Here is a 25,496-nt window from a genome sequence, read left to right as displayed (position 1 = left end):
TTTTGTGCTTTTATGTGTGCTCAGTTAGAAACACAAGGCACCCAACATTCATAAGATCCAGGTTGGAAAAGATTATTTATTTATGGACTCTGTGATGCAGCCCAAGTTTAAGAGAAGGTCAGAATGTACAAGACTCATTTAAAAGTAAAAACACTCTTGTCCCAAAGGTTCTTCCTGTGTTGTTGATAAATGAAAGCATTCTGATATATGTAGGCGTGTGTGCACATGCACATATGTATTTTTATTAATCATCTTATTCTGGGACACCATAACTAATATATAAGTGAGATCATTTGAGCACTTAAATTCTGCATCCTAGGTTTGTAAAAATAATACTTCTTTGTCTTTTTGCTAAGCACCACAGGGAAATGGAATTCTATTGTGCTTTTCTTTTTAATTTGAATACTCATTTTTGAAACTCAAGTTCAGTTAAGACTATGTGGTTATCCTTTCACTTGCTCAACAAAAATTTATTCATCTTCTACCATGTGTCTATTTTTATATATTGGATATTTTTATTTGGATAAACTAAAAGACTTCATAGAAGGTTGAATTTAAATGTTAATAAATCATGCCATATGTTACAAAATTAAGCAAAAACTTCCTAATATTTATTGTGATAGATACAAGGTACAAGTTAACTTTCCTGTACTCAAAGAACTGTAACATATTGGGGAATACAAAATAGAGGAATAAAATACAAACTAAAAATATCAGGTAAAAAATTAGAGTAGAAAATACTAGATGCTAGTGGAAGGTCTAATTTTAAGGAAATATGGAGGATGCCAAACAGGATAATTCTGGAGGTGATAAAATGGAGAGGGAACTGGTTGCAAGTATGGGATTAGTTTATATAGGATGAAACACTGTACACAGTATCAGCAGGCAAAGTGGATTAACTGAGTTCAGATGCCAGTACGTAGGTAGTTATGGCCGTAGGGGGGGCACTTTGTGGATGTTAATTCTGTTGGCTTTTAGTTTTTCAATGAAATAGGAAACAAGATCATCAGCTGAGTGAGAGGGTGGGGAAAAAGTTTTAAGGCAAGAGGGAAGGAATAAAATTGTCACCTAAAATAGTAGAAATGTAAGTGAACTCAAGATCCTGAACAGTAATAAAATCACTTCATCTTGCTGATCTTGAAATTAGGTATGAGTAGTCAAAAGAACTTCATGTTTTTCTCCACCCATATTCATCTTAGTGCTAAGGAGTTAGATTTAACCAGCATTTGTGTTCTGCCAGCAAGAGGAGAGGGGATGATAGTAGATAGTTTGTATAGAGGATATATTATAATATGAGGCCCATCTAAACCACATGAAGAGGAAAATGAGTACAGGAGGGTGATCAGGAACAGAGCAATAATGGCAGATTGTAGACTGTAGGTCTTTATGAGGTTGAAGAATTATTGAAAATGAGGCACTAATATTAAATGCATTGCTCCTTCTAGAAAAAAAAAACTGCAAGTTTAGCTTCATTTTAATAATTGAAAACACATACAAACAAGATCTGGTTGTTTTGATGATCTAGCTAACAGGCATAAAAAAAGTTTAAGAGGCAAGAAGTAGAGAACATAATAAACATAAAGAACTATCACTGCAGGATGTGATATTGAATTTGAGGATTTAAAAAACCCCAACTGCATGTCAAGACTAATATTTCAGTTTTAAAAAGCACAGTTCGGAAAATACCTACTTAGCTAGGATTTTATCTTGGCATCTACACTAGTTGCTGTATTTTTAGAACAAGGACTATAATTCTTCCCCAGTCTACATCATAAATCATAGCTTTATTGCAGTTTCAAGGTAGAAAATGAGGTGGAGGGGATGGCCCCATGAGTTTATGATCAAATTACTGGCAGCATGTTGTGCCAAAAATGCAATTAGTCAATTGTTTCAGCATAAATCCTGTTTATAGGTCACTAACAAATGTAAAATGTTAATGTTAAAAAGTGTTCTACTTGCCACTAAATATTTTTAAATCATGTTATTTATGAGACAATGCAAATACCATTATACGTGAACACTGACATTGACTCTCAAAATACACTTAAATTATGAAATAAGAGCTTGAAATACTATCTTAAAAAACACAGCCAACAATATTTGATAAGAGCAATGAAATAAATTGAAGTGTACCAGATCAGAAGAGATTATCAAATATGAACACAATAAAATACCAACCTAGAACTTAACTCCGACGGTCACCTCATTTTTGTTCAAACTCTACTCAGAATATAAGATAGTACTCTAATCCGGACTGAGTTAATAAGCAATTTGGGTAATCCTTCATACTCAGATAAAATTTAAACATAATTCTTCTGTAATTTATGTAACTATGCATCTTGAGTTAAAATATTGAAATAGTATAGCTGTTATTCTTATGATGATTTTATACTGCCCTTGATTGAAAAGAAAACCCAAATAGAATATATTTTTTTTGTACTGAAAATACATCTAACCAAATAAATTTATCTTGTTGAAATTTGCAGATAATATGACTTTCAAAATCTTAGATGGATTATAATAGTGATCAAAAATGCATTTTTAAGACTTGTGAAGTCAAACTGATTAATTTTGTCACTTAGTTCAACAAAAATTTGCCTCTTACTATTTCTGATCTAATCTCAACTCCAATTCTTTTAGATGACAAATTGTTTAAAATTTAAAAGAGCAAGACTTAATGCTGCTTACATTTAGATTTTCTAGGGTTAAGACCGTGGTCTCTTTATACTCCTCTTCCTTTTCACCAGCTTCCCCATGTATCAGGTAGAATTGGAGTGGCTACAGATATTTTGGGGATCTAAGGCGAAATTAAGTTAGGAATACATTTATTTTGGTTCAGTGGGTTATTATATATTTTGAGATAATTTATGTATTTAAATCACTGCAACTTTTTCTGGTGTAGGTGTGATTTTTAAGAATATTGCTACCACTGGGCCCAATCTTGTGATAGGGAGTGGAGGGCCAGCAGTTATATCACTGTGTGAACACGGCCTGATGCTGGAAGTATGTATCTACGAGATAGTGGTGAAGAAACAAGGTTTGAAATACATGAAGCTAGAAGGTAATCTGTGAACAGTATTTTCTACTATGAAATCCATACTTAAAAGAAACTAGAAAAGGTTTTTCCCAAATTTGACAACAATTCTCAACAACAACACTTATTTAGTGTCTAAAGTATGACTGTATCAGTAATGAATTATGAAGATGAAAAGTGTTTTCTAAACTATCAATAATAAACGATAAGTTTCGACCAACCATGACAGAAGACCAAATTTTCTATTTTCTCTATAGGTAATATTATTATAAAGTCATTGTCATATGAAGACATGTTCAAAGAATATGCAGCCAAAAATATAGTAAAAGGAGTATTACATTAATTAGTTAAATATTATTTTTAAAGGTTTTATTTATTATTTATTAGAGAGTGTGCATGCAAGAGAGAGCACAAGCTGAGGGAGTGGCAGAGAAGGAGAGACAAGGAGAAGCAGACTCCCCACCTAGCAGGGAGCTCAATGTGGGGCTCAATCCCAGGACCCTGGGATCACAACCTGAGTTGAAGGCAGACACTCTGGTGCCCTAAAATATTATTTTTCTGGTTCTTATAATTCCATGGTATTTCTTTCAATTTGAAATTTGTTGTAATTTTTTCTAATTAATTGATTATTTATTTATTTTTAAATTTAGACTTTACTTTTTAGAGCAATGTTAGGTTTACAGCAAAATTAAGGGGAAGGTACCAAGATGCCCTTAATTCCCCTTACCCCCACACATGCCTAGCTTCCCCACTATCAACATCCCCTACCAGAGTGGTACATTTGCTACAATTGATGAACCTACAGTGACACATCATCTCCCCAAATCCATGGTTAATATTACAGTTTATTCTTGGTGTTGTACATCTATGGTTTGGACATGTTATTCATCATTGTGATATCACACAGAGTATTTTCACTGCCCTAAAAATTATCTGTGTTCCACCTATTTATCCTTAACCCCTCATAAAATTTATCTTTATTCTAAACAAATTATTTGCTTTCATTATGAATTTTCTATTTGTGATTTTTCTTAAAGAGGATCTCCCCAAATATTATAAGCTTAAGGCCCAGCAAACCTAGGTGTGTCCTGTCCATAATATAATATTTCACATGCCCATAGCTAAAATAGTCTACAGAGTCAACCAATAGTTAGAGCATACTATTTGACACTTCTTGAAGATATGTGCTTCTGTGGTCTGGATGTTTGTATCTACACCCAAGTTGATATGTAAGTTGATATGTTGAAATCTTCATGCTCAATGTGATGGTATTTGGAGGTGGAGCCTTCAGGAAATTATTAGGTCATGAAGGCAGAACCCTCACAAATTGGATCAGTGTCCTTTTATGAGAAGCCCCAGAAAGATCTCTCTCCCTTCTGACATGTGAGGTTATACTAAAATGAACCAGAAAGCAGACTTTATCAGATATCAAATGTGCTGGTGCCTTGATCTCAGACTTCCCAGCCTCTAGAACTGTGAGAAATATATTTCTGTTGTTTATAAGCCACCAAATTTATGGTATTTTGTTATACCAGCCTGAATGGACTAGGACATGTACCTACAGTTCTGTGTTTAAGGGAGAGTATGAACTTTAAGAAACTCATTTTGTAGGTGTTAACATGTATGAATCCAGCATACCCAGCCAGAATTTTTGGTTCAGACATTGAGTCTAGAGCCAGACATGTTCTCTGTGACTTCATTGAGGTGTAGTCCTTACTGACAATGTGCTGAATAAATTAAGGAGATATCCCATTCTAATCTAAACATAAGATTACCTCAACCAGCTTCTAGCAGCAGATTCTCTGCTTGAAAGCATTGATAAATTATAAATAATGTCTCTAAGGTAACAAAAAACTACATACTTAGAATGGGAAGAAGACTTAAGAGTTCATTTCATCTAACATTTCACCAAATAAAGAATCTATGTAAAATACAACACCTTTAAGAGACTTTCATACAGCCAGCTTTTGCTTAAAATTTATCAGTAGCCAATTGCTTACACCTTCATGAGGAAGACAACTATTGATGAATGGCCCTGATTCTGATGAAGTTCTTTCTATATTAAACCAAAATCCAACTCTTATTAATTCTATGATGTTCTCTGGAGCCAGACTGATTAAGTTTACTCACAGGTCTTCGAATATTTGAAGATCTCTTCCATCTCCCTGATCTCTACCCCATTTGCTCTATCCCACTGTAACACACACACACACACACACATACAAACTATTGGCTGCTGGAGATGTGAAACTTGGTAATTACTTCCCAGGCTCCCAAATTCTGCTTTATACCAGATGCACAATAAATACTTTGCAAAGCACTAAAAGCACTATGCTTGTCAGCAGCAATTTTCAAAAGGAAAGAAAAAGCATATTGTGCATTTCCATAAATAGCAAATAGTTTACTGAATTTTTAGCTAGAAATTAGCTAGAAAGACATTTAATCATTGAACAAATACCATAATTTTATTTAGATATGCGGAAATTGAGGCCTGAGGAAAACAATTAACTTATCCAAAATCACAGAGCGTATTTGTGACCCATATTCTATGAGATTTTGTCCCAATTTCTTTTTTTTTTAAGATTTATTTATTTATTTATTTATGATAGACATAGAGAGAGAGAGAGGCAGAGACACAGGAGGAGGGAGAAGCAGGCTCCATGCTGGGAGCCCGACACGGGACTCGATCCTGAGATTCCAGGATCGCGCCCTGGGCCAAAGGCAGGCGCCAAACCGCTGAGCCACCCAGGGATCTCCTGTCCCAATTTCTAAAGAAATGTTGAAATATACAAATCAATCTCAGCATTGTTAATCATCAGGATTCACTTGAAGGAATCACAAACCATCTTACCAAGAGGATACTGTTTACCAAAAACAATACTAGTATCTTAGAAAAAAATCATAAAAATTATAGTCTCTTGAACAAGATACTAAGGGATACAGCACATATCTCAGGTCATTAAACCATCAAATCATCTGGATATTATCAATCTAAATACCTTCACTGAGCAGAACCCTCTAATTGTTAGTGGAAGGACAAAAACAGGTACATAGGTTTTTTTTTGTTGTTGTTGTTTGTTTGTTTGTTTGTTTTTTTAAATCCTATCTGAACAAGGCTTATTGTCTCAGTATACTTTGTGTTAAGAAGTGACTCTCCAACCCTAACCTATAGGGTGTGCATTTAAGTAAAATAAGTGGTGAATTCCCTGATTGCAGCAAAGTTTAACAATGCAAAACACTTCTAGTCCTAACATGTTAATGAATCAGTAGTCATTAGACATAAAGTTGTTTAAAATCCTCCAAATATGGGAATATAGGTATTTGGCACATTTCCAAATTGTCATCCCCTTATAAGAAATAACTAAGGAAATCTGAGAAGGGCAAATGAGATGACTTTGTTAGTCTCCCAGGCTGCTTATTATGCTTATTATATTACCCCAAACAAACATTTCTTAACTCAGAGTTTTTGTGGGTTAGGATCCCATGCAGAGCCCAACTGAATCCTTTGTTCAGCGTCTTGTAAGGTTACAAACAAGGTGTTGGTAAGCTGAAAGAACTTTCAGGAGCTTTAGGTACTCTTCTGAGTTCACATTGTTGTTGAAAGAGTTTAGTCTCTTGTGGTTATAGAATGGAGGTCCTTTTTCCCTTGCTCCCAGTCAGGCTGTCAGCCAGGTGGCCCCTCTATGCCACCTCTAGGTCATAGGTTCATGGCCAACTTATAATATGGTAGCTTACTTTTCCAAAGCCAACAGGAAAATCTCTCACTCAGTCTCATAAGATAGAGTCTTATAACAACACCTAATCAAGGAAGTGATTATTCCATCACTTTGCCATATTTTATTGTCTGGAATATTATCTGTCCTATCTATACCCAAAAGGAGGGAGTTATACAAGGATTTGACTCATTGGGGGTGACCTAAGGGAATGTTCACCACAGATCTTATTATGGACTGAATGTATCCCCTCAAAATTCATGTGTTGAAACCCTACTCCTTAATGTGATAGTACTAGGAAGTGGGGTCTTTGGAAGGTGATTATGATTAGATGAGATCATGCGGGTGGAGCCCCTACAAATAGGATTAGTGTCCTCACAAGAGTCACCAGAGATCTTGCTTCCTCTTTCACCATGTGATGACAGTGAGAAAATAGCCATCTATGAACTGGGAGGCAAGCTCTCCCCATGAGAAAACCTGACAATGCAAGCAACCTGATCTTGGATGTTCAGTCTCTAGATCTGTGAGAAATAGATTTCTGTTGTCTATAAACTGCCCAGTTTATGGTAGTTTGTTACAGCAGCCTGAATTGACCAAGACAAACCCCAAAGGAAAAGGGTTTAGTACTGAATTTAGTCATCCAGATCTCCTTGATCATCAATGCACTTTCACTTCATTCTGAATTAATTATACTTTCTGATGTATACAGACAAAGGAAAGCTATCCATCTGGGTTTTCATTGTTCTATGGGAAAAAAATAAAACTCAATTATGATGGTATTACAAATAAACCATTAAGAAAGTAATACAAAGGGATCCCTGGGTGGCGTAGCGGTTTGGCGCCTGCCTTTGGCCCAGGGCATGATCCTGGAGACCCGGGATCGAATCCCACGTCGGGCTCCCGGTGCATGGAGCCTGCTTCTCCCTCTGCCTGTGTCTCTGCCTCTCTCTCTCTCTCTGTGACTATCATAAAAAAATAATTAAAAAAATTTAAAAAAAAAAAAAAAAGAAAGTAATACAAACTTCATCCTTTTGATGATCTAGATAATACAGCTAGATTATCTGCTTTGCTTTTTTTGTTTTAGAACTCCAAAGAAAGTTACTACCTTGAAGCATCAAAAAATGGGCCCAAATTTCAATATAATTTGCCCAGAGCTGGCAATTTAGTTGCTTCTGGAGAGTCCCAAATTTCAATACAATTTGCCCAGAGCTAGCAATTTAGCTGCTTTCTGGAGAGTCCATATCCATTCCCGCCCTTTTGGAGCACAGGGTAGGTCAATCCTAAAGTAGAGCTACTGAAAGCTTAGTTTCTCCTTCCATTTAAGTTAACAAAAATGGATGAGATTCCAACCCTCCAAAAATCAACTAATTAAGGATATATGTGTTATCATTTTATAGTTATTTCACTGAATAGCATTGTTTCCGTAAAATTATTTGTAGGATTTTTATTTTCCTTAGAAGAAAAAAAAGAAAAAAAATATTGCTAGTTCCTTTAGATTTGAGAGGAAAATCCATTTTTTTCCATATTTTTTTTGGTCAGAATTAAAGAGGGTAACAATAAGGAATTAACTATTTACTATACATTCAAAGATATTGCTGGACACTTTATGCTCCAGTATTGGCAATGAAAACAGGGCTCAGCGATTATAAGTAACCTATCTAAGGTCACTCAGCTAGTTTATATGGTGATGGCATTGTGCCAACCCAGTCAGATTTTTTTTTAAGGTTTTATTTACTTATTTAAGAGAGAGAGTGCACATGTGTGTGCACGACCCAGGGAAGAGGCAGAGGAAGAGGGAGAAGCAGACTCCCCACTGAGCAGGGAGCCTGATGTGGGGCTCAATCCCAGAACCCCAGGATCATGACCTGCGCCAGAGACAAATGCTTATCAAACTGAGCCACACAGAGCCCTTCCCAGTCAGATTTTAAATTGAGGTTTCTTTATTGTTTGATTTCTAATCTATAAACTGTGATTCAAAGAGAGGGGACTTCAGGTGGATGATAAGATTAACTCAAATTATGATGCTAAAGAAATACATGAACTTGAAGGGAGGAATTTTTAAGTTAAGCACCAAAAGTCTGTGGAAAATGCAAAGTAAACACGTAATGAATATAACCAGCCCATAAATGTAGACTTTGCCTACAGAATGTTAAAATAACTAAAATTTTAATGTTAGGTTTCACACACAAACACATATATACGTATGTAGCAGATATACATTCATCTGCTTCTCTAAAAAAATCTAAAGATCTGAAAACAGTCTCTAAAGTTTCCTTCTAGAAATAACCAGAGCTACCCACGATAGGCAAATTATTAAGGGGTGATGTTTATTCAGGACTCAGTCTCTCCACAGGTAAAAAACAAATAAAAGGTTAAGCAAGAACGTGTGTCAAGGTTTCACCATCTACACTCTAAACACCCAGGTATGCTCATGCATCAGTGACTGAGGAGAGACAGGTCAACTGGCCCCCCAGAGACCTGGGAATGATGAACTATGAGACCCAGAGTATTTAATTCATCCCAGGGTCCAGTCTCCCTGCATTTGGAGAGACTGGGATGTTCCTGGCCAGGTAGACTCTCAGATACACGCAGGATGAAGTCCCTCTCTCAAAGGCCAAGTAGCAATTCTCAAGCAGGGCCTTTGTAGTGAAGGTTGCACATCTGTCTCTATCAGACCACTACCAAGTTCTAACAACAGTAAAAACAGAAGCAAATCACTTAACGAAAGCAGTCAATTCTTTCTCCTGGCGGGATGATATTTTGCATACACCAGCATGAACTAAAAGAAGACTGTTCAAAGTCAAAGCAGCATTTTAACGAACACATTATAACTAGAGGAAATTTGAAAGCAGTTCATGGTCCTGAAAACCTTATGTTTCAAATGTCAAATATTCTTGTTTTCCATACTGGTCAATGAGTAAATTATAATACAGTGTATTTTTTAAAGCAAGGCTTTAGAAAACTCGTGGTCATTGGAGTTTAAAAGTCCCAACCTCACCATTATCAAACTATGTAATCTTAGTGGATTTCAGGGAGGAAGCTTGAAATTCGACCTTTCTAAGCCTTAGCTCTCTCCTTCATAAAATAAGATGGTAATAACAATTTTTCCAGACTATAGTGATGATTTTTTTTTTAAGATTGTATTTATTTATTCATGAGAGACACACAGAGAGAGGCAGAGACACAGGTAGAGGGACAAGCAGGTTCCCTGCAGGAAGCCTGATGTGGGACTTGATCCCAGGATCCCGGGATCGTGACCTGAGCCACAGGTAGACGCTCAACCACTGAGCAACCCAGGCGCCCCTATAGTGATGATTAAATGAGACTAGGTACATACAGTATCTAGCACAAGGGTGGCACTTTGCAGGCACTCCATAATTGGTTATGAATGTCTACCTCATATAACATAATGTCTTAATACATGCTGTGTGCTATCCTGTCAATACAAGATAGTGACTCTGAAACTTGAATGATCATCAGAATCACCAAGAGGGCTTGCTAAAACCTACATTGCTGAGCTTGGCCCCCAGAGTTTCTGACTTTCTGGGTCTGGATGAGAGGCATGAATTTGCATTTTTAACAAGTTTCCCATTAAGTTTCATGCTGTTGATGCAGCCAAGGAGCCACACTTTTCGAATACTAAGGAAAAAGAATATGCACTTAATTTAAAGGCAGCCAGGGGCATCTGGGTGGCTCAGTTGGTTAAGCGTCTGCCAGCTCAGGTCATGATCCCAGAGTCCTGGGATGGAGCCTTGCATTGGGCTCCCTGCTCAGCAGGGGAGTCTGCTTCTCCCTCTCCCTCTGTTCCTGCTTGTGTTCTCTCTCTCACTCTCTCTCCCAAATAAATAAATAAAACCTTAAAAAATAAATAAAGGCACCTGATCTGATTATGAACCTCAGGTCTATCTGTTATAGGTCACCTAAAACTTCAGAATTAATGCAATACAAAAAGAACAAGGAATTGAAAATCAAAGCCTCTAACATGAATAACTTATATGACAATTGGCAAACATTCTCAATTTAGACCTTAGCTTTCTATCTGTAAAATAGGCAATAAAATGATATTTGTATTCTATTCTATAATCCTTTTTAAGTATATGATCATCCTCAAATATCTCAGATAATTATAAAACAGAAGATGAGAGAAATTCAAACAATAGCTTTATCCTGAAAACATTCAGAGCCAGGTTAAAAGTTCTATGCCTGGTTTTCTTCCTGCCCCTAATGGTGTGATTCGCAGAGTTGAATGAAATTAAAATAAGGTAGGGGAAAAAAAAAAAAAAAGAACATTAAGTCAGAGCTACTACTATAACATATGGCATTCATTTGTTCATTAATCATTCAATGAGGATTTTTTTCAGTGCCAGTGTGAAAGATCTTGGGAAAACACACTGAAGGAGACAGACAGGACGATCGCATCAGTCTAGCAGGACACTAATCCATTTATTTATCATTTAACTTATGTTACCTGGTGCCACTTCTTGAGAATCAATTGGCCCTAATCCATATAATGCAGCTGGCTGGGACATAGCTAGGGATCAGAGGGATCAAGAACTAAAACCTAGACTGATTTAAAGCAGTGTCCACAAGTGGAAGTCAGATGAATAAGAAAAGGGACTGGGTACCAGTCATCAGATCCAGAAACTGAAAATTTATTATTTCCGAGACTTATGATTTTCCCAAGTCCATCCTCTTCATCCTGATAGTTATAAGAACCTCCCTAGTTTAGACAGGCATATGGCATTCAGCAGAAAATATATTTCCCACCTTCCCTTGCAGCCAGATGTAACCCTATGATTAATTTCAGGATGATGGATGAGAGCAGAAGTGAAATATTTGACTTCTGGGTCATATCCTTATAGATAGGTTGCTTGCTTCCTACTTACTATTTATCTCTTCCCACAAATTGGAATGTGACCCTAGTGACTTTGGCATGTAGGCAAGAATAACATTGTCAAGATGCTTGTATTTCTGAATCACCTTATGAAACAAAATTGCCTTACCCCCTGGAACTATGCAGCAGCTTAGACTTTTATGGGAGAGAGGAGTGTTTGAGCCACTGTACTTTGTGTATCTTTGTGAGACTATCTTAGAGTATGGCCTATTTAATACAGGTATGTATAACTAGATACTACTTATTAGACAAAAATTTGGAAAGAGAGGGAGACCATATCTACTTTTACTCATGACAGTAGCTTCAGCATCTAGCATGGTGCCTAGAACATAGTCAGTGCTAAATAAATAAGTAAATTCAGTGGGACAGAATGAAGTCGATGTGGGTGCTGACTTCAAGTGACAATCATTACACTATGAGGAAACAGACATTCATATTTTTTAAATTCTTATATTGGCAGAAGTTTAAGTTCTTCTGACATGCAATTTGATAACCAAGGAAAATAGTTATCAAGTGCTAAGCTTGTTAGAGAATAGGATGAAAATAGCATTAAATCTTGACTGTATTGTTTGTGCTATTATTGTGTTCCAAACTAAGTTGGTAATAAATATTTTTTGAGTGCATACAATAGGAGTTAGCAAAGTTTCTGTGAAAAAGTACCAAATTCCTGGTCCCTTCCCTGTTAGTGTGTTTAAAAGGGCTATTTTGGTTTATGCACACAGAACAAGTATGAACAGCCACACCATATGTACTTATAAATTGATCTGATTAAAATATCAAAAGATCTTGCATTCTAGTCAAATGAGAGTTGTCAAAAACAAAATCTTTTTATGACACAACTATTCTTTTATAATTATTTTTAATTTTTCAAGATTTTATTTATTCATAAGAGATACAGAAAGAGGCAGAGACATAGGCTCCCTAAAATTATTTTAAATAGCCATTTTACAAGGTTATTTATTCCAGAAATGCTAATACTCTAGGAGGCTGGAATTTTATCTTATTCATGTAAATAATGGTATGTACCTCATAAAGGTATTTTAATGTTTCTGCAACATAAGGGCTTTCTGAGCAAAGAAAACTATAATCCAGCTAAAGAACAAATCTTGAAATTAAAGAGTGAATAAATTGAGACTTCCAGAGTGAAGTGTGTTTATTTCAAAGCAAGTGAAATCCAGAACCATCTGTTTACCTTCCAAAGGATTGTAAGAGAGAGATCTTTCCTTTCTCTTTCCAGAGAAGATCTGTTCATACTGCGCAGATTTGATCTCTCTCTCTCAATCTCTCAGAAGGGGAAGCTGGCAGCTCTGTAGCAGTTCCTATACAAACTCTGAAATTCATAATTTCTTCTTGGTGCAAAAGCCCCCTTGCATAACATAACATAGCCCTAAAAGGGGAGAAGTAATTTCTGTGGGTAACAATATTCTGTCTCTGATCAAGAAACTTCGTGTTTGCTTATGGGACAAAATAAATGAAAATAGTCACTTAAAAACTAACAATGAGCTATAAAAGAAACAAAGGTCTATGAACACCATTAGGTAAGTTCTACTCTATGGACATGGTAGCTGAGTCTACCTTTCTATTCTCTACCTGTTACCATATTGACCAAAAGATAAGGTATCAATGATAAGGCACTTTGACCAATGAGCTTCATCCTCCTCAAAGTACAAAGACACAAGAAGTGGCAATTTTGCAAGAATTGCTCTGTGACTAATGCTCTTTTCTAACATTTCTCCTACTTTCCCTTCAATTGCCTTTTCATATGTAACTGCACAGTCAAAAGACTTCTTTGTCCATTCAAATTTCCACCTCTATTTGAAAGTAAAGCAACATTAGTGAAGAAATGTTACACAATATACCAAGCATGGTTCTTTGTAAACAAAAGAAAAATGAGGTTTTCTCAATTTTACTCTCTGATTGAGAATCATTACCTCTTTTCAAAGCTAATCCCATTAGGATCTTCCTGCTTTCTCAGAAATTGGTCTCTAACCAATATGCTTTCCCTTTCTGGTATCTTCAGTCTCTATCTCTGTTTTTCTCTGGGTGTCTGTTAATTGCCTGCTCTGTGTCCTTGTGTATCTTCAGCTTCTCTCTTCCTCTCCTTTTGTGTATCTGTCGTCTGTTTCTTGCTATTTTTCTGTTTCTGTATCTCTGTCTCTATATCCTCTCTTGTGCTCTCTCTAGGACTCTCTGTCTCTATCCCTCCCTCCCTCACTCTCTCTCCACACACCCACCTCCAGCATCCAGCATTTCCTCTCTGATGGGGTACACAGGCTTTCCTATCTTTAAAAAATATATTCTCTCCTTTACCCATGAGTTTGCAAGCACTTAACACCCAAGAGCTCTCCTTTGAAAGCCAATTTCACAGAAAAGGAGTCCGCATAAGAACTGAAAAAGTAAAATTGAAAAACTCAGAGGCAAACCTTAAAGAAAAGACTATCAAAGTGAAGTAGCAAGTGCCAAATCAAATAAGACGGAGACCAAAGAGTCCTTGATATCTCTGGTATTTGGTTACTAGTAACAACGAGACCATACCCTCACTGGTGTACAAAGAAGTAGATTCTAGTGAGTTGGGAGAGAATAAGGGATGAAAAGTTTACAGCAATAAATATTTATTAAGTGCCCACTCTGTGCCAGGAGCTGCGCTAACCTTTAGAAATACAATTGGGGGCAAGCCTGACAGTCTCTGCTTGTAAGGATTATATATCAAGTATGAAATAAGACAAAGTAAAACTAGTGTGATGGTGATTTGACAAAGAAAATACAGGGTGATGTGGAAGCCAGAGGGGCACTGACCCTGGATTCAGGGGAATGATGAACATTTATAATATAGGGCAGGGACTACAAATCCTAGTCCTCCTCCTCTTCTTGGCCACACAGCTACATGACATTTCCAGCTACCTATACAGTTAGAGGTGGCCATATAACTGAGTTGTAGCCAGTGGAATGTGAACAGAAGGGAAACACACCACTTCCCGGCCTGTTTAATAAAGATCCCTCCATGCTTTTATACCCATCTGCTATTTGGAGATCTTGGATGCCACAGGTAAATGTTGCAGAGTCTTCATCAGCCTGGCTCCTCACAACACTGAACAGAGCAGGCACCTTCCCATTATCCAGTTATTTACCTCTCCCCCAACTGACAAAAAAGAAATATACTTCTACTGTGTTTGAACCTCTACTGGATTTTTTTTGTCAATTTGTTATAGCTGCCAGAACTATCTTAATGTATATAAATTGAAGGATGTGAAGAAATTAGCCAAAAAAAAAGCAATGGAATTTATATGTTTATATGTCTACCTCTTGACTAGATAGATGGCAGGATCTTTGACCCTGTCTATTTAATTTTATATCCCTATGACATAGCACAGTGCCTAATGTGAATCAGTCACTCATTAAATATTCATTGAGTGAAAATGAATTAATGAGCTATCTTAGGGATGAGATCACATTTTGTTGTTTTTTCTTTATTTTGTTTATAAAGAATGAATCCTGACAACTACCATATTTTACATTTTCTTCATTTTATTAAGCCTAGTAATTCTCCCCTTAATCCTGTAATGCTTCTTACATGTACAGTGCTAATAAATATACCCTCAATATTGATTTTAGCTGTATCACTGGCATTCATGTCTGATTTCCAACCTTATAACCCTAATGCATTCTGTATGGATGCCATAAATATTAATTTATAGTGACGATGTTATCTCTCTCACATTTAGACCCAAAAGTATGGAAGAATACTTTTCAGGGATTCTGCATCAAGTCCTTGAGTTGTACTTTATAACAATTCTTTTAGAACTTGCCATTTGTCCATGCTGTTCAATATTATCAGATCAAATAGAAATTGGTATAGCATTTAATTAGTGATTTGAAAATCAATTGTGGTATTATTAGCTCATTCTTTAGATTAGCTAAAAACACAGCTATTAGAGAAATAAAATCATTCTAATTATTGCATTAATAGTTGCATTAGTATCTATTTCAGAGAGCTGATGCTAGTTTCTACTTTAAATATTTCAATTATTTCTGTATTACTCCTGAAATTAAGGGTATATACTATTTACTTAATACACAGTAGATAGACAGACATAGATATATACATTATAGTATTGATGGATTTAATATTTTAAATTAGATATTAAATTCAACATTTAAGGTGTTTCCATTAGTGCCAGTCACTTTTGAAGTCTTGAGACTACAAGGATGAATTAGCCAGAATTTTTGCCCAAGGAGATTCATGATCTAACAACAGACTTAAATAGCAATAAAATCTCCCCTTAACAGACTTAAATAGCAATAAAATACTCCCCAATAAAAGTATGAATTGTATCAAAAGAAATGAAAATACAGCATGTTATGTCAATGCAAATAAGAGAATAATTACTTTTGCTAAGCAGTAGGAAAGGTGAGTTAAAGTTTCACAAATTTGGTAACCTTATAGCTGAAATTGAAATAAGTAGCAATTTCCCAGGTAGAATGACAGATAAATCAAGACCATCTCAGATGGGGGAAAATAACTTCACATTTATACCAGAAGCAAAAAAGTGGCCAGCACATTTGGGAACATTGACTAGTGTGCCATTCTAAAATATTTGAATTTTGGGGATCCCTGGGTGGCTCAGCGGTTTAGTGCCTGCCTTCGGTCCAGGGTGTGATCCTGGAGTCCCGGGATCAAGTCCCACATCAGGCTCTCTGCATGGAACCTGCTTCTCCCTCTGCCTGTGTCTCTGCCTCTCTCTCTCTCTCTCTCTCTCATGAATAAATAAATAAAATATAAAAAATAAAAATAAAAAAATAAAAATAAATAAAAAATAAAATATTTGAATTTTATTCTGTATGCAATTTTATTCTGTAAACAGTGTCGTATATTCATTCCATTGTTCCCAAATTTCTCCCACTTTAATCCAATTCTCTACTGGTTCTTGAAATCTGCTTCCATCTCTCATTTAGAATCTCCCTCTCAGTAGGATTTGGAATTATTACTTGCCTCTCTAGCTCCTTATGCTCTGGCTCTTGATTCCAATCCTCCCTCCATGAGTTTTTGATTAGATTATTTCACTGTCTTTCTGCACATTAAACTATAAAAAATAGTTCTCCATGTAACCAGTCCCCTAGAAACTGGCCATGACCCAGGTCAGATAACAACAAAAACTAATACATATTGTCTATTTACTAAAGCCAGGATTGTCTTAATGGATTTAGAGTGCTTTAGCAACTCTATACACATATATTTCCACCAGCCCCATCTTCAGGTGAAATAAGTGAGGTCACACACAGGTAAGACTGAGCCCAGTCAGACACCCTAGTTCCTGAGTCTGCATTCTTAACCACTGCGTTGTGTTGCCCTTTCTGTGCTGCCAGTTCATCCAATTCCAAACAAAGGGCAGATTTTGAAAATTCCCAGCTTGGAAATCAAGGAAAGACAGACATAAAGAAGAATTTGATGACTATTTAACATTTCCAAACATTACAGAGGAGTAAAAAAATAGGAGCTGAAAAAGAAGCCAGTGAATTAGTCATTTAGGGGGTCGGGTAGCCTTTTCCATAACATCCTCCTCCACCAGAGGAGTTATGGTGATGGAATTGGCACTGTCTATGAAATAAGAATTTAAACAGTATGTAGATGCACTAAATTCAGACTACCGTATTCAGAATTTTGATGATGGAGAGTCAGAGAGGTAGTCTGAGGGGCAGAAACATTCTAAATAACTTGTCTTTTTACATGAGAATTCGATGGGAGGTCTTCTGTAAGCAGAGGAGAAGGTACTGGAAGACAGCAGCCAGGTGATGCAAGATAGAGAGCAACTCCTAAGTGGAGGTGGGGGGAAGATGGCATTGAGAATACAGTGGGTGGCCTGCCCCCTCCAGGAGCTCCTGGTGGAGAAGCAGAGAAGATTGTAGATGACAGATCTAGGAGGTAGAAGGGGAAATTGGGAGCTCACAGGCCTGAGGACATCTGTTTTCTACAGGAAGTAGGAGGTAAACCCTTCTGGGAAAAAAAAAATGGGATGGGTGAAGTGGAACTGGGAGCTGGCAGTGACAGTTGGAAAAGGCCTGTAATAGTCACCATGGGAAATGAACTAGGGAGCTGATGAGACACATAAGTAAAAGGATTGCTAAGCAGCAAGGGCCCAGCTGAGGATGAAGCTCATAAACTTATAATGGAGGAAATCAGTGTGATTATGTGATTTCACAAGCTGAGCTCTGCCTTCCAGCCGCACAGAAAACAGCCCGCTGGGCTGATCTGAATGGGCGTTTAGAAAACAGGGAGCTGCAGAGGACAAAGAGGGAAAGACATAACTTCTGAGACTGTCTTTGAACATCATTTTCACAGTTCCAGGCTAAAGAGGAAAAAGGTAATGAAAGGAAAAGTCAGGAGAATGACGATGGGCTGAGAGAGCAGGGAGGCCCTGAAAGACTCCTGCTCATAAGGAGCTGCAGGGAGCAAAAGTAGGTGGAGGAAGGGACAGTGTTAAGGTGACAACAATCTGGCTTACAGTTTCCCCCTGCTCTCTCATTCTTTCCATTTTTTAGGTTAAACAATCATGCCAGTGAATTATTTAATTTTTTAAGTTTGCAAGATTCTTGTGTGTGACTAGGAAAAGGTAGCTCCTCCAGGTAAAGGGGTCTCGCAGGCACATCACGGGCCAGGGAGTGCAGGCTGGAAAGCAGCCCCCATGTGCTCCTTCTTCCACATGCTCTTGTGCCCAGCACACATTCCCCAACTATATTTTCCAATCCTAGGTGAACCCAAGGAAAAACAGATTAAGTATTTTTGTATCTCCCTGGTTTGGAAGTAAAATCTTGATTTTTATGAATGGACATGCTAAAATCTTCTGTGGAAAATATTTTTAATGATAAAAAATAAAAGTAAATATAGATGAGGAAGAGCATAGCTAAGAGAACTCTAAAATACTGTCTTAAAAGAAAACCCACGTCTATGAAGTGGCTAAATTCCCTCTCTGATAGTGATTTAGACTCCCCCATCCTACTGGATCAATGCTGGCTGCATAACTTTGGACAAGTAAAGCAAAACTCAGTTGAGAAGGTCAAATATTTTAAATAAATGTAACAAATCTGGGAGTAGAGAGCGGAACGAGGAAAATGATAGGGCTGTCACTCAAACTTCCAAACTGAAAGATGCCTTCCTTTGTCCTCAACTCCCACATTCAAATCCATGATTAGCAAGACAAATCAATCTCTATAAACAGAATGAGATGCTGTAATGGGCCAGAGGCAGGACTGTAGAGAGAGGGGCCCAGTACCCCGCTTCTGAGCTTTATAAAAAGTTCCTCTAAGCCTTAGTATTTTATTTACAATATTTATAACACCTACTCGCTCTTCTTTTAATTTTTTTGTCTGTTGTTTGTTTTCAGCCACCTTACCTACAGACAGGATAGAGCAGTAAATGAGAATGATTTCTGGAATCTGAGGAAAAGCAATCGCCATCTGTTATTTAGCATAATTTAACGGAAGACTTTGCTTCCTTTCTGTAAGGAAATTCGGCTCTTCCAAGATGCATTGGATAGTGCAGGATTAAGCCTTTAGGTATTTATATTTAAATTATAGTTTCCTTTTAAAAATATAAGCATAGATGCACTTTAATCCTAACAATCAGGATTTAAGCATCTGGCAAAATCGTGCATAGACCATAAACCAATTTTATTTTTGCAATGAAAATATCCATTGAAGCCCTAGAAGATAGGTCCTTAAAAGAACTAAGAATCAATCTCACTGAGCCATTTAATCTTTGAGATTAAAGTAGAAACTGAAAAATAAATAAATACGGGTATTTACTAATAACTTCTCTGATACGGATTTTAGCATTTATATCAATATATGATTCACAGAGAAGACTCAGTCATCTGTAAGTAAATAATTATCTATGGAAATTTAAATGATTACCTTTCCCCTCTCCCAAGAAAAATGCTTCTGGGCTACAAACTCTTGCTAACAGTTTTTACTACAGGGATATATATATATATATATATATATATATATATATATATATATTAACTACAAATTTATTTAAAAATGACAGATTCAGAATAAATGTCCACAATACATTCTACAAACCAAATATAATTTTTAAGATTATATACTACCAACCCGTTCAGCATCAATTATCACACTGGTAACTATATATTTACAAATATGTACATGTACATACTTAACAGTTAATACACAGAAATACGGATTTTATATAATATTTTTCTTCCTGTAAGCACACTGCCATTAAACTTCTACCCATAGTTTCTCAAAGCATATTTTCTCTGTGAAGGAAAAAAAGGTGATATTTGTAAATATTAATCATCAATCAAGAAATACAGGCAACATGTATTTAGGGATTGTGCTATGCAAAAGGGCCAAGGGGCAAAATGTGACAAAAAAAATAATAATAAATACACTTTCTGTCCTAGAGCACGGATACCTCACACCTCTTACCAATATAAACGCAATATTTGAAGCTCAATGTTCCTTATATCAAGAAGGTGGCAATTAAGAGTCTAAATCACAATTAATGGAAAATAACAGGGATACACAATGTGCTGATTTTCCAGATATGGATCAAAGCAATCATCTCCATTGGTTAGGGGCTAACTGGAAATGTGTGATTAAAGCTGCATCATTTAGCATAATGGTACTTTTGGAGTTCTAAGAAATATGCAATAGGACTGTGAATGATGTTTCCAGAAACCAAATAAAATCATCATTCGGGACCCAATGACCCAGTGTCTTTTACCTTATTCAGAAAGTCTTTTTTTTTTTTTTTTAAATTAAGAAATCCTCTGGATGATTTTACCCATTTCTCTTCACACCATCAACCTCATAACCACAAAACTTTTCTGCTTGGAGTCTCTGCTTGGAGATGGTTAGCTGAGTCTGTGCAGTCATGTTACAAATTTAAAAACTGGTATTTAAAACTTGTATAAATATTGTAAATTATTGGTTAACAAGTTCAGAATGCAAGATAGGAAGAAAAAGGTTCCGATATTTTTTTGCTAGACTCACTTATGGAATACTAGTAAAGTCATTTTTAAATCCCATGCTCTCAACTATAATGTGAATTTAATATGCACATTCTGATTATAATGCAGCTGTTATAATCAGCCATCTTCCTGGATGATCTAAGTTGACCTTTTGCAATTTTCCATTGGTAGAAAAGAGTAACGTTAAAGTCTACCTTGCTTGAATCTATTAAAAGTCATGACAATATCAGATTTAAGGCAATTTTTTGTATCTAATTTTATGCTTTTTGAGTCCTGTGAGATAATATTATCCCCACTTTACAGATGTGTAACCCAAGGCTTTAGAGACTGGAAGTTAAGTATAATCATTGATGAAATACAATGGTAAGTCCAATTACCTTGAAGTTAAGTATATTTAGAACTGTAAAGACTGAACATGATAATATAAGGTATCATAAAGTATCTCTAATTGAATTGATAATATTTAAATGTGCAAATATTTTACAGAATTCAAAGAATTTATTTAATTAATTTCCTTCTGAATCATAATCAGCAATAAACAGATATTGAGTATCTTTCCATCATGTGCCCTAACGTTGCCAAGTTTCAATCTCTTTTGTTCTGGTACTATTTACAAATATCCCCTAAATTTGTCAGCCATTTTGAAAAAAAAAAAAAAAAAAGAATTGTGCTAGTAGTTCAAAGATGATTAAATCAGTGCATAGATGGAATAGCTCCAATTCGTCACCAAAATGAGAAAAGCTGTTAAAAGCATCAGTAACTCAATACTCATTTTTCTTGAATAAAAATTAGTACATTAAAAAAAGAAAACTTACAATAAACCAATTTTTAAGTACCAAGAGGCTATTATTATTTGAAGAAGTTTCCACGGGCAGCAATTGCTTTACTAATATGACTTGACTTGGCATTATTACCAGTAATTTTTTTAAGCTTTTGAAAAATCCAGAGATTTTTTTTTTTTTTTTTTTTTGCTTCTTTAGTGTTTGATTCCATTGCTTCACTGGATCCAGTCTAGTTTTTGATGAGAGCTCTGGCTTACCCACAGTAATTCTACCTACTGGTACTATGCAGAAGTAGGAAGTCAAAGATTCAAATTGTGTTTAATTCAAAAAAACAAAAATAAAGCAAACAACAAAGAAAGTCCTTCCTTTCTATACGCCTATTACTTAAGGCATGGAAGGCATGGGGAGCTCTGTAGTCAATAACTCAGACTCCCTTGGGAGTAGTTCTGATTTGTCAGACTATCAATATTCTACCCTGAGGTATATGGGATTCCTTGTTTCCCAAGTCCCTTATGTGTTGGGTGTATACTAAGTCACATCTATGTTTTTCATCACTTCGCATTCTACCTGGGAATAGACAAGGTTTAAAACTCATGTGTATATACACATGTGTGCCAAGATAACATAGCTGCAGCATCAAATATTGGGCCAAGGAAGGGCCCACTAGATAAAGTGCTGTAACAAATTTCATTTCCTGCACCACAGTGTTGCTTATGGAATATTTTTATTCCCTATTAAGTATAGGAATTTTAGACTTCCCTTTGGCGTATCTAACTCTTCACTTAACTAAGATTAAAGGACGTTGCCACACAGGCTCACTCTATTCACCAACAGTCACTTACCAAAGGAAGGTGAGAAAATAGGAATATGTGAACATCCAAGGTTTTGTTGAACATGCCTGGCAATTTATATCCTAGATTGTTTACCTGCATAGGATCTTGTTGCTATAGATCACTAACTGAAGGACATTCACCAGAAGTGATTTTCCAGATTTCTGTGGAAAACAGAGCTATAAATATATCTCTATGTATGAAATTCATGTGTGTTTCTGTGTGTATGTGTGTGTATATATAGACATGTCTATAAATAGCATATATACCAATTAAGATAAATGAATCCATTGGATTAATATGTATTATATGTACATATGTTATATATACTATAAATTATTTGTTATATTCAATACGTATATAAATATACGGATATATGTTCAATTTAAGATAGATTAATATACTGGATTATTTCCAGGGCATCTTATAAATACCATTATTTCAACTTTAATTAAATGCTATCCTCTAGCTCTGATTGGAATTTATAAAAGTTTAGTTAACATAAAATGTATCAACTTATTTCTAAATATTTAATTTTCTAGGCTCAGAGATTTTGTAATAAGCCACTCAAAACCTATGCTTTTGTCAGTATTAAGCTTTCATCTTTGATATAAATATCCTGTAAAAGATCATCTTGCAAAACTGGATTGGTACTGCTTACAAACTGATTACAGCTTGAGAAGGACAGATGTCAAAGAGAACAAGTCCAAGGGAAAGGATATGGCTTTAATTCCAGTCATTTAAATTGAACAATCAGCTCTTTTCAGGTTAAGAGCAGACCAACCTTTGCAAGTCTTCACTGCATAAGCTTGGTTGTTGACTTTTGCCACCACTTTGTCAGTTTGAATCATCTTTGGAGAAAATAACAGAGAAAACAGAAATGTTCCTTGGCTTGGCAAGCAACAGCAGGATGGAAGTGAGAGAAGACAGTGAACTCTCTGCTGTTGATTTGTTCCTATGTTCCTGTTGTTGTTGTTGGTTCTGGAGGGGGCAGTAGAAGCAACCCTCATGAAATCATCTCCTGATGACTGGAAAAATATTCTGAAATATTTGGTCATCCAGCTCCTCACTACTGTTGTTAAAAAAGCATCTTCTAGATTATAATGCTCCACCTGGGAAGGTACAGAGGACTTCTTTGTTCATGTGGAGACGCAGAATCATTGTTTCTTCTTCTTTTTTAAAAAATTTATTGAGGTATAGTTGACATACAGTATTATAGTAGTTGCAGATGTACAATATATTGATTTGACATTTGTGTACATTGCAAAATGGTCATCACAATAAGTCCAGTTACCATGTCATATTACAAAGTTAATACAATGTTATTGACTATATTCCCGGTGCTGTATATTATATCCCCATGACTCACTTATTTTAAGACTGAAAGTCTGTACTTCTTAATCTCCCTCACTCATTTTGCCCATCCCTACAAGCCTCCTTTCCTCTGGTAACCATCAATCTGTTCTCCGTATCTATGAATCCAGGTTTTACTTTGTTTGTTTTGTTTTTTAGATTCCACGTATCAGTGAAATCATGAAGTATTTGTCTATCTCTGTTTGAAACCAGTTTGCTAACATTTTGTTGAGGATTTTCCCATCTATGTTCATCAAGGATAGTGGCCTGTAATTTTCTTTTTCTTTTCTTTTTTCTTTTCTCTTTTCTTTGTCTTATTTTCTTTGTCTTCTTTTCTTTTTTCTTTTCTTCGTCTTCTTTTCTTTTTTCTTTTCTTATTTCTTTCTTTTTGTGTCCTAGTCTGGTTTTGGTATCAGGGTAATGCTGTCCTTGTAAAATGAGTTTAAAATGTTTCCCTCCACTTCAGTTTTTTGGAGGAGTTTGGGAAGGACAGGTTTTGGGAAGGACAATCTTTGACTGGTAGTATTCACCAGTGAAGCTGTCTTGTTCCAGATTTTTTTTGTTAGGAAGTTTTTGATTACTGATTCAATCTCCTTACTAGTAATCAATCTATTCAGATTTTCTATTTCTTCATGACTCAGTCTTGAAAGTTGACAAATTTCTAGGAATCTATGCATTACTTCTAGGTTGTTGGCATTTACTTTATTCATAGAAGTCTCTTAACAATCCTTTATATTTCTGTGGTATCAGTTGTAACTTCTTTTTCATTTCTGATTTTCTTTATTTGAGCCCTGTCTCTTTTTTCTTGATAAATCTGGGTAAATGTTTATCAATTTTGTTCATCTTTTCAAAGAAACAGTTCTTAGTTTCATTGATCTTTTCTCTTATCTTTTTAGTCTCTATTTCATTTATTTCCACTCTCATCTTTATTATCTCTACCCTTCTACTAATTTCGGCCTTGGTTTGTTTTCCTCTTTCTCATTACTTTGGGTGTAAAGTTAAATCTTTTATTTGAGATTTCTCTTGTGTCTTTAGGTGGATACTATGAACTACTCTTTTAGAACTGTTTTGCTGCATCCTCTAGATTTTGGTATATCTTATTTCTGATTTCTTCTGTCTCTAGGTATTTTTAATTTATTTCTTAAATTTCTTCTATAACCCCACAGTTGTTCAGTAGCATGTTGTTGTATCTCGTCATATTTGCAGTTTTTCCAGTTTTCTTCTTATAGTTGACTATTATTCATACCATTGTGGTCAGAAAAGATTCTTGATATGATTTCAATCTTCTTGAATTTATTGAGATTTGTTTTGTGATCTACTATGTAACCCATTCTGGAGAATATTCCACATGCACTTGAAAAGAATATGTATCCCGTTGCTTTGGGGTGGAATGTTTTATAGATAGGTTAAGTCTCTTTGGTCTAATGTGTCATTTAAGGCTGATACTTCCTCATTGATTTTCCATTTGAATGACCCATCCATTGAAATAAGTTGAATGTTAAAATCCCTCACTATTATTGTATTGCTGTCAGTTTCTCCCTTTAGGTCCATTAGTATCTGCTTTACATATTTAGTACTCCAAAATTGGGTGCACATATATTTACACCTGTTTTTTTTTAATGTTTATTTTATTTATTTATTTGAGAGAGAGAGAGAGCATAAGCACAGAGGGAGAGGGAGAAGCAGACTCCCTGATTAGCAGAGAGCCTAACTCAGGGCTCAATCCCAAGAGCTTGAGATCATGGCCTGAGCTGAAGGCAGACACTTAACCAACAGAGCCACCCAGGCACCCTATTTGCACCTGTTTTATCTTCTTGTTGGATTGAGCCCTTTATCATTATGTAATGTCTTTCTTCATCTTTTATTACAGTTATGTTAGAGTCTATTTTGTTGATAG

The 25,496-nt window shown here is 35.8% G+C and overlaps 1 protein-coding gene across 9 annotated transcripts in view; it reads right to left on the bottom strand.

Annotated features, from left to right (window-relative positions):
* MAPK10 (mitogen-activated protein kinase 10) overlaps positions 1-25,496 on the bottom strand; it is a 305,461-nt gene that overhangs the window by 95,074 nt on the left and 184,891 nt on the right. The window lies entirely within an intron of this gene.

The sequence above is a fragment of the Canis lupus genome, chromosome 32 (genome assembly GCF_011100685.1).
Source record: "Canis lupus familiaris isolate Mischka breed German Shepherd chromosome 32, alternate assembly UU_Cfam_GSD_1.0, whole genome shotgun sequence".
Taxonomy (NCBI): Eukaryota; Metazoa; Chordata; class Mammalia; order Carnivora; family Canidae; genus Canis; species Canis lupus.
The sequence above is the reverse complement of the archived record's forward strand: the minus strand, read 5'-3'. Positions and strand labels throughout refer to the sequence as shown.